Genomic DNA, 9,414 nt, shown 5'->3' on the forward strand with positions numbered 1-9,414 from the left:
TGCATAAATAAATAAATAAATCTAAAAAAAAAAAATCACTTAAAAAAATTTAATTAATTAATTAACTTATTCTAAAATAATATTAGACTATTACAAATAACATATATACTCTTGGAAAGGGCCACAAGTCCCGTCACACCAATGGTTCTGGCCCTACCACCTGGAGAAGGAGGAAAAAAGAAAAGTCAAAAAAAGGAAACACATTGCTTTATCATGTACTTCAGATGGGATTTTTTAACCATACAAAATTTTATAACATCATGGTCCTGGTGTACGATCCTTGTGAGGTACTACTGAATTCCATTTATTAGTCTATTACTGAGAATTTTTCATCTATGTCTGTCAATGATAAGGGCCAAGAGCTTTCTTCCCTCATGGCGTCCTTATCTGCCCTTCACATCAGGTCATGTAATACTGGTCTCCTAAAATGAGTTTGGGAATGTTCCCTTCTCTTCTTTGCTTCCTCTTTTTTATTGGTGTTTTGAAAGCACTGGCACTGATTGTTCCACAAATGTTTGGTGAAATTGACCAGTGAAACCATTCTCTATTGGGAGGGGGTTTTTTTATTACTATTACTGATTCAATCTCCTTCCTTGGCATTGGCTTATTCAGATTTTCTGTTTCTTCAGGTGTCAGTCTTGATAGTTTGCCTATTTCTAGGAATTTACCCATTGTGTCTAGTTTGTTCAGTTTGCCGGCACACGTTTATCGAGTGACCTCTACAGTACTTTGTAGTTCTCCGGTAATAGTTGCAATGTCTCTTCTTTTATGTATAATTTAATTTCAGTCCTCTCTTTTTTTTGCTAACTTGACATCAGTTTGAATTTATTATTTCTTATTTTATAATCTAGCAACCAGCTATCCATTTATTTCAAAGCTAAGCATGTCTCCCTCTGTTATAACTTCAGCAAATGTCTAAAATTTTCTCAAAGGACTGGCACATTTAAAATAGAATTTATTTCTTCTCTAGGAATTACTGAGCTTAGATTTATAAAAATGCTTATTTTTATAAATTATTCTTAGATTTATAAAAATGCTTGCTAATTTCTATAAAGGTAACCCAAATAGAAGCATCTCTTGATTTGAAATAGGTTTTCCCTGTCTGCCAGAACTCCAGGAATGGCTGTTTGCTCCAAAGAAAAACAAGCTTTGAGCCTGCAAGCCCATCGCCATCCTCCTCCCCCCGGGCACGCCTCCCGGGGAAGGATCCTGTGCCCCACGGTAAGGGGAAGTGACCCCTCTCACTCTGCCCTGCGTGCAGCAGCTTCCCCAGCCAGTGATCCAAACCGTGACAATACGCCCGGCTGTGGGCAGGGGCAGACTGCAGGCAGCTTCTTTTCAGCTTTTCCCTCTGACCCTCTGCTATTTTTCCCTCTTCAGCTAAGACAGCAGGAGGGGTGATTTCTTGTGCATGTGTTACATTCGGCCACAACTGGGAACAGAACTGGAGTAGAAGGTCCCAGATCCCGGGCAAAGACCAAAAGGGACTTTAGTCTCTAAAATGGTCTTGGTGACCCAAAGCCAATGGATGTTCCAGATCTGTGGAGGCAAGTTCTGGACAGTAGCACACAGTCCACCATTCTGTGCCCGTGTCCCTGGCCTCCAGCTTTCCTTGTTTCTGCCCCTGTGGCTCCCACCCTTCCATCAGTCGCTTGGGACCTCTGCCCCGCCTTCTTTTGCACAGCAACCTGCAATTTGCTTCTTCCTCTATTTGGTTCTCACAGCTCGGAGGCATCTAAGAAGATGCTCAGGGGAGACAGCCCCTCTGGCTCTCCTGCTGGGCCTCAGTAGTGGCTCCACCAGTCGGGGAACGTCCCGATGATTCAGGACAGAAGCGGAGCTGCCCTGCTGCCCTGCTCCCATGCCTCTTGCCCTTGCTGCCTCCCGCTACCCCTCTTGTCTCTGGGCGCTCTTTGTGTCTCTGTCCTGCGATTTCAGTAGATGTGAGTATTTTTTATTACCGAAGACAGGAAAGCTCCGAGGAAGGACTGGAGAAAAGCAGCCTCACCTAACCTGCGGGAGTGGGGAGTGAAGGGGGGAGGTGGGAGAGAGATGACGGAGGAGTCATCACATCAGCCATCAGATCAGCCGAGGCGGCGGCGACACCGCAGCAACTCCAGCTGGACAAGGACCAAAAAGGCCAACAGCCCCTTCCCAGCCCCCCGGGTGTCTTACACCCTGGTGGGTCCCACTTCATTTTACAGCTAGCCGTTTACAGCCCAGCTCTTCGCAAGAGAACATTTTCTTCTGTATGTGCATGTCGTCTGTCTTTGATTCTCTTGTCCATCCTCCACTGGCTCAGGGGAGGGCTGGTGCCATGATATTGCATAAGCAATTTTGGACTTCTTCGTAACTGATGTTAGAGTTCCTCATTAACTCTAGTTCAGAGATCTACAGCCCCACAGCCTTAATATCTTCACTCGTAGAACCTGGTAAGAAAGGCTACTGTTCTGGAATGATCTAGAAAGAATCCCTCCCACCCTCCACCCCCCCACCGCACCCCCCCACCCCGCTCACCACCACCATGGGCCATCCCCGCCAATAAAATGACAAGTTGGGGAGGTCTAGGGATTTGCGTACCTGCAGCCACATCCTTTTTTTTTTTAAGATTTATTTTTATTTATTTATGCATACAAGAACTGGGATGTAAGCCTGAGATATGGGAGGTGTGGGGGGGGCGGGATTCACCAGAGATAGAATGGGAAGCAGAACAGGCAGATCTACTGAAATACACTGCTGAGGGGAGACAGGAGAGGTCTGCACCAGGTGGGTTAGCTCCCTGGCTGAAGATGGAACTCATGCTGCCGTGGCTGGCAATAGCTTGATAGCGCTGACTTAACCCCTGCACCACAGGAAAGCCCTGCAGCCACATTCTAGACCAGTGCTACTCAAATTAGGAATCTCTAAACTACTACTGATCAGCAAACAGCTTGTAACTGGTCCAGAACAGAAGTCTAGAATTTGAAAGCAAGCATTTAGAACGTTTCACCATGTCACTTTCCATTTTCTGGTAAGCTGCTGTCATGATACATTGTGTTGCTGGTACTGACAGTAGTAAATAAAATACAATAGATTTTGTGAAAGCATCAATCCACTGCAGTTGGAAATATCCTCCCAGGCACCGTTTTTTTTTTTTTTTTTTTTTTAGAGGCATGTTTTATTTGTTTGTTTGTTTGTTTGTTTGTTTATACAAGCACTGGGTATAGTCAGAAGCGCGGGAGGGTGAGAGAATTCACCAGAGCCAGAGCAGGGAGCAGAGCAGGCAGAAGGACCGAAGTACACTGCTGAGGGGAGCAGCGGGCGGCAGGAGAGGTCTGCGCGCCATGTGGGACCCTCCGCTGGTGGCTGGGGAGCAGCCGGGGATCGAACTGGCGCCGCAGAGGCCGCGGGCAGCTTCGCAACCCAGCGCTCAACCGCTGCGCCACCGGGGAGGCCCCCAGGCACCGTTTTAGACTCATCTTTTCTGCTCCTGTAACCCAAAGTCCACTTCCAGAGTGTCCATAGGCCTCTGCCTTGGGCGTCCTCAGGTGGGCAGATTCCTTTGGCACGTGCACACCTGGCCTCACAAGTGTCCAGGAACCACTGTTCAAAGAGGTGCAGGAGAGAGAGAATGGGCCTGAAGCTGCGGTGTCTGCCTGTGCACATGCAAGGCAGGATGGAAGGAGCGGGAGGGAATGGGAAGAAAAGAGGGGCACTGGGAGCTGGGGAGTTGGGTGGCTAAGTTCTAAATCCAAAGCTGGCCTGCCGGCTTTGAAGAAGATACACGTGTTAAGGTCAGAGGCTAGAACCTGCTGTAGCAGTCTGCCGGCTGGACCTCTGCACGCCTCAGTACTTAGACAAGTGATAGGTGGGCCTCCATCTCTCACTTGCCCTGGGACCCATAGGTGTTCCCAGCAGGTGCCTTAGGCACCCCTGGATGAACAGCTGAGCCTGTAAAATTGCATGCACTTTGTAAATGCACATGAATCTTTTATTGCATAACTTTCAAGGGACCCTGAGCCAATATGACTAAGAACCACTGGCTGACACATTGCAGAAAACCACCATACTAGTGCCAAAGACAGGGTCAAGGGCTGTCTCTTCTTGTTGTGGGTTAGAGAAGGGCCATCATCAGGGACTCAGGAAGTGCCCTGTATTCTTCCCAAATCCTTTCTTTCTCCACAGAACAGACTTTCTGCATTTCTGGAGGTATCCCCCCCTCCCTCAGTGAAGACAGCCTCGCCCCCGCTCCTCAAGCCCCTCCCGGAGATGCAGAAGCAGCTTCCCAGCACAGGCAGCCATCCAACGAGCACCAGGCAGCATAGGCAGGAGCAGCAGGGCCCATCTTCACCTGTGCTCACCAAAGGGCACCCCAGTAGGCCTGGACCTGCAGATCCTGGCAGGCAGTGGGAGGGGGGGTCCTAGGCTCCTAGAGCATCTCTCTCCTCCTCACACGTGGCCTAACCTGGAGCCCATGGCACCAAAGCCCTGAGTCCAGGGGTTCTTGGAAAAGAACCGGGAGGGCAGGGGAGGGTTTGACAGGAAGGGGAGCACCTAGGGCCTTCAAGAAGAACAAAGAGTGGCATCTTGGAGGGAATGAGGAATGTGATGTAGTCTTTTCCTTCAAATTGTAGCCCTCCTGCAGGCCTAGAACATCCTCTTGGCTTTGCCCCAGTACTTGGGTCCACACAAGTCCCTCCTAGGTCCTGGGGTACAGAGCAAGCCCTCCCTGGGGGGGCCTCTTAGTCCTTCATTCATGGTAGGTGGAAGATTTCTGCAGAGTCTCCAGCCTGGCCGCCCTCAGGCTGACTTCAGGAGACCTAGGGGTCTCGTATGTTCTCTCTCCAAAAGCACTCATTTCTTAAAGAGGAATACCCCATAACTTTTTTGAATATAGATTCTAGGCCCTAGGAACTGCTTGAGAAAGACCTCCTTTTCTCAACCCAGCCAAATGATGCCTACCTCCCCAGCAGCCTCAGCTCTGGCCTGCAGAGGCAGCTCCTGGCAACTTGAAGAGCAGGAAAGTTTCCGGGAAGTCAGAGAGTTAGGATCCCACAGGAAGTAGGGCCTCTCACACAGTCCTTCACGGTAGGACACTGGGCCCAGAGGCCAATCTGCAAAGCCTCGAAAAGACCACCTTTCTTGCACTGGGCATAGCCACCCACTTCCCCCATCCCTGACCTTAGGATGTGGCTATCCAAACCCAAACTCCCCCACACAATGGTAAAAACATGGGTGCCGCCTTCCCGACTTTGTTCTGAGAACAGAGATCAGAGATAAGAGGGAGAATGCAGCTCCTCCCGTCCGCTCCAGAGTGCAGCCTTAGTGTGGGGACCTCGTGCGAGCTGACCACTCCAGAGTGGAGGCGCCGGTCCATAGTCCCAGCTTTTTATCAGTGACTCACTCCCTGGTGCCCTGAGGAGTGGCAGCAGCGTGGAGCCCCAGCCACCTGTCTGCCTGGCCCCAGCACTCTGGTATCTACCCACTTTCTCCACAGGACCAGGGAATAATTTGTGTTTGCAATCCTAACCTAAGTTAGGATTGGGAGCAACCATCTGTCAAGACCCAGCCTGGGTTGTCATCACTGAGAAATAGTGGCTCAAGACGTCGCAGTTTAATTTGTTTCAATTTCAAGGATGAACTGTGCGCTGTGGAGCATGGGGGTGCCAGAGCTGATGTCATGGGCCTTTTCCCAGGACTTGTACATCTGGCTTTGCTGACTGGGAAGACAGTGTGCCATTCGCCGAAATAAAGGATGCAGGGGGCAGAGCAGGTGTTGGAAAAAGTACCGTTCAATTCAGGGTGTGTTGCCTGGGAGGTGCTGGTGGGCATCCGAGTGGAGAGGCCCAGTGAGGAGTTGAATACAGCGTCTACAGCACCGGGTGGGGAAAAGGCCCCATCTGCAGATGAGCAGCGGCAACTCTCCCAAACCCATCTGAACCAGGGGTTTGGATGGGGCATTGAGGTCCTTGTGCGGGCCAGAAGAGCTCGGAGCCTCTGTGGGGGCCCTGGTGGAGAAGAGCGGAAGGAACTGCAGGAAAGGAGAGTGAGGAACAGCCAGAGCAGCAGTGGTGAAGCCTAGAGGGGTATTTTTTAAAAGCCAGCAGAGGGCAATTTCAAGGAGGAAATGGCTCACAAGGACAAACGACTGAGATCACGAGTAAGAGCAGACCTGGAAATGTCCTCTGGGCATGACCACACGGAGGGCAAAGCAACTCTGGTGAAGTCAAGGAGAAGCTGGACTGCAGGAGTGGGATGAGCAGGACTTGGATGCAGATCACTAAGTAGCTGATAGGGTTGAGGAGGGGAGTAGGTGTGGAAAATTCTGAGTAGGCTTATTTGGGGAAGGGAAGACTCTGGAGGAGGGAGGCGTGCGCCGAGGTGGGGAGATGGGGGGCGCCGAGCACGGCCGAGGAGTTAGGGCTGCCTCTGTGGAGTGGAACCTGTGGGTGATCGGGAAAACTGAAGCAGCTATTTTCCTCTGTGAAGGAGGTAGAACCATCTGCTGAGGGGAGGGTGGGAGGTGGGAAGGAATTGAGGAAAGAGGTGAAAGGCAGGAACAGTCGGTGAGGGGATGGAGAATAAGGTAAGGAGAAAAGCCCACTCCGCGCACTGCGCTGACTGGCCTCGGGAGGGGGAGGCTGTGAATCTGAAGCTGCTGTGCACCATGGCCAGGCTCTCCTCGCCGGTTGGCAGCTCACCAAGGACACTGGGGTCATCAGCATTGGAGGGAGGCTGGGCAGAGTGACTAACAGCAGACACGGGCTCTGAGCCGAGTGGGGAGTCAGCATTAAAGAATAATGCGGAGAAAAGGCAGGTTGCAGGACTCTCGGGGGTACAGGTGAAAGGCGATCAGGGAGGTCCAATACTGGAGCGTGCAATTTCAGAGGTGAACAGTGGGGTGCCCGTGGGGGTGTGCCATTTAAGAGGGGAGGTGAAAGCCCTCAGGAATGAGACCAGAGGAAGAACAAGCAGGACATCAGACTGACTTATCCTCAGAGTAAGATGTGCTCAGAAGGCAGGGTGCTCAGAAGGCAGCGTGGAGGACAAGGATGGGAAGAGAGGAAGACATAAGGTGACACCAGCGTCCTCAGTGAGGAAGGAGGTAGGAGAGCACAGGAAGGAGGTAGGAAATCTGATTGTCAGATGCACCAGCTCAGCCCCAAGCTCTCCAGGGACAGCGTCCTCACCTCACTCCCTGAGGAAAGCTCACCGTGCCTGCTCATCTTCAATTTCTGTGTCTTGGTCTCTAATACTTATGCTCCTGGATGTGAGACTACGAGGTCAGTGCCAAAGGCAAAGGCGTGGGGTAGAAGTGAAAACACGACTTATAACTTTTACCTGGTACTTTGCCTCCACATATGCACCCATTTGGCATGTGAGGAATGAGAGGTTGGCCTGGTGTCTACAAATGCACGAGGCACCTATCCGTCAAACATAAGATCCCCAAGTGTCCTTCAGTCCATTCACCAGCCCATCTTCCAGCTGAAATGCACCCAAATGCAGCAAGGTGTTCAGAGGAGATGCCCCCACCCCCAGTCAGAGCCCGTCTTCGCCCCTCCTCCTTGGCCCAGACCTGACCACTCATCCCATTTAAGAATAGTTCGATTTTGGCCTCCCTGGTGGCGCAGCAGTTGAGCTTTGGGTTGCGAGGCTGCCTGTGGCCTGTGCGGCGCCGGTTTGATCCCCGGCTGCTCCCCGGCCACTGGAGGAGGGTCCCACATGGCGCGTAGACCTCTCCTGCCGCCCGCTGCTCCCCTCAGCAGTGTACTTCGGTCCTTCTGCCTGCTCTGCTCCCCGCTCTGGCTCTGGCGAATTCTCTCACCCTCCCGCGCTTCTGACTGTACCCAGTGCATGTATAAACAAAAGAAACAAACAAACAAATAAATAAATAAAACATGCCTCTATTAAAAAAAAAAAAAAAAAGAATAGTTCGATTTTACCGGTCTTGGTTAAACATCAGAAAAAAGACAAAGCACACACTTCTCAGAAATTTGAATTTTATAAAAAGGCATTTTCTCTTATATCCATAAAATGATATAATTTTTGCAAGTATAGAAATGTGTCATAAATTATACAGAATGTTCCTTAATTATAGCTCAATGCAACTTGGTACTTTCCTCCCTCCCTAAAAAATGAGAGAGAACCAAAAAAATAATATATATATAGCTGTATATATATATATTTATATTTATATTTATATAATATAGACAAACCAAATATGAAAAAACTCATTTCCTCTTTGGTATAAAAATCAGACTCTCACCTTGAGAGACACACAGACAGACATGTTGGGTTTGTAAACTGTGGCCTAAAGGGATCTCCCTGTCAAGCCTCCCCCCACCTCCCCCCACGCCTCATGATGTCCACCTCCAGTTCCCTCAGGGCTCCCACATCACATGTTTCAGATCTCATTCCCCACCCCAGCTCCACACCATTCCTGAGTAACCCTCTACTTTCCAAGACTGATCTGGTAGCAACCAACCCAGGAAAGGCCTAATTTGGGGACTAGCTTCCCCGGTGTGGACGATGGAGGGGAAGGACCAGTGCCAGGCCTCCAACCGAGCCAGGCACTGAGCAGCAGCCTCCTGGTCCGGTTTGCCCTCCTCCTCCTGCAGCACCACCACCTTCATGGGCCCCCCTACCTCCTGCCCAATGCTGGGGCTAGAGGCACGGGATCCCTTCTTTACCAGCAGAGCCCAGCTTCCCTGTCAGGCCTATCTCAGGTCCTGGGGTGCAAGCGTAGCATCCCACCAAGAGAAGGGAGAAGGAAAGTCGCAAGGGACTCTGCTAATGAACTTGGGTCTAAATTTAAAATCCAAGGGAACTTTCAAGGACAAAATTTCATATCCAGCTATAGATCACAGAGGAGAATGGGGCCACTTTTCCAGGTTCTAGTCCAGTGCCAGCAGGACTTAAGGAATCCAGGAGTTGATGGATTGGGGGGCAGGGGGCGTAGCACTTCACTCTCAAGGTGAGGAAGGAGACAGGACCAAACCCTCCTTACACTCCCTGCAGTCTCTGGCTGAGAGGCAGCCCCTCCCTGGTCAGGATCTCTGTCCTCAGCAGCACCAGCTGCTGGAACACAAACCACACCACGCGCAGCCAGGTCGGGAACCACGTGCACCAGCCTCTTCTCCAGGAGAGTTAAGACACCAACCACAACATAAAGTCACATAAAGGCCTCCTCCACTTGCTAAATAAAAAAGACAAAACCAAACTGGACACAAACACAAATCAAGGAGAGACATACACGATGTGAGGGGCCCAGAGGCCCCAGCAGGTCTCTGGCTTCCTGGCGTGATACATTCTGATATAATTCAGGAGCGGGGGGCTCCAGGGCCCCTCTGGGGAGTTGGAGTAAAAAAATACAGAGATTAGTGTCTCCCTGTGGGACTCTCAGGAAGGGCAGGAGCAGACCCAATCTCTCACAGC

At 50.7% G+C, this 9,414-nt stretch overlaps 1 pseudogene; it reads right to left on the bottom strand.

Annotated features, from left to right (window-relative positions):
* LOC119236843 (60S ribosomal protein L7a-like) overlaps positions 1 to 8,612 on the bottom strand; it is a 31,432-nt pseudogene extending 22,820 nt beyond the window's left edge.
* Positions 8,613 to 9,414: the final 802 nt, after the last annotated feature.

Source organism: Talpa occidentalis, unplaced genomic scaffold (assembly GCF_014898055.3).
Source record: "Talpa occidentalis isolate TD23 unplaced genomic scaffold, MPIMG_talOcc4v2.1 talOcc4.9, whole genome shotgun sequence".
Lineage (NCBI taxonomy): Eukaryota > Metazoa > Chordata > Mammalia > Eulipotyphla > Talpidae > Talpa > Talpa occidentalis.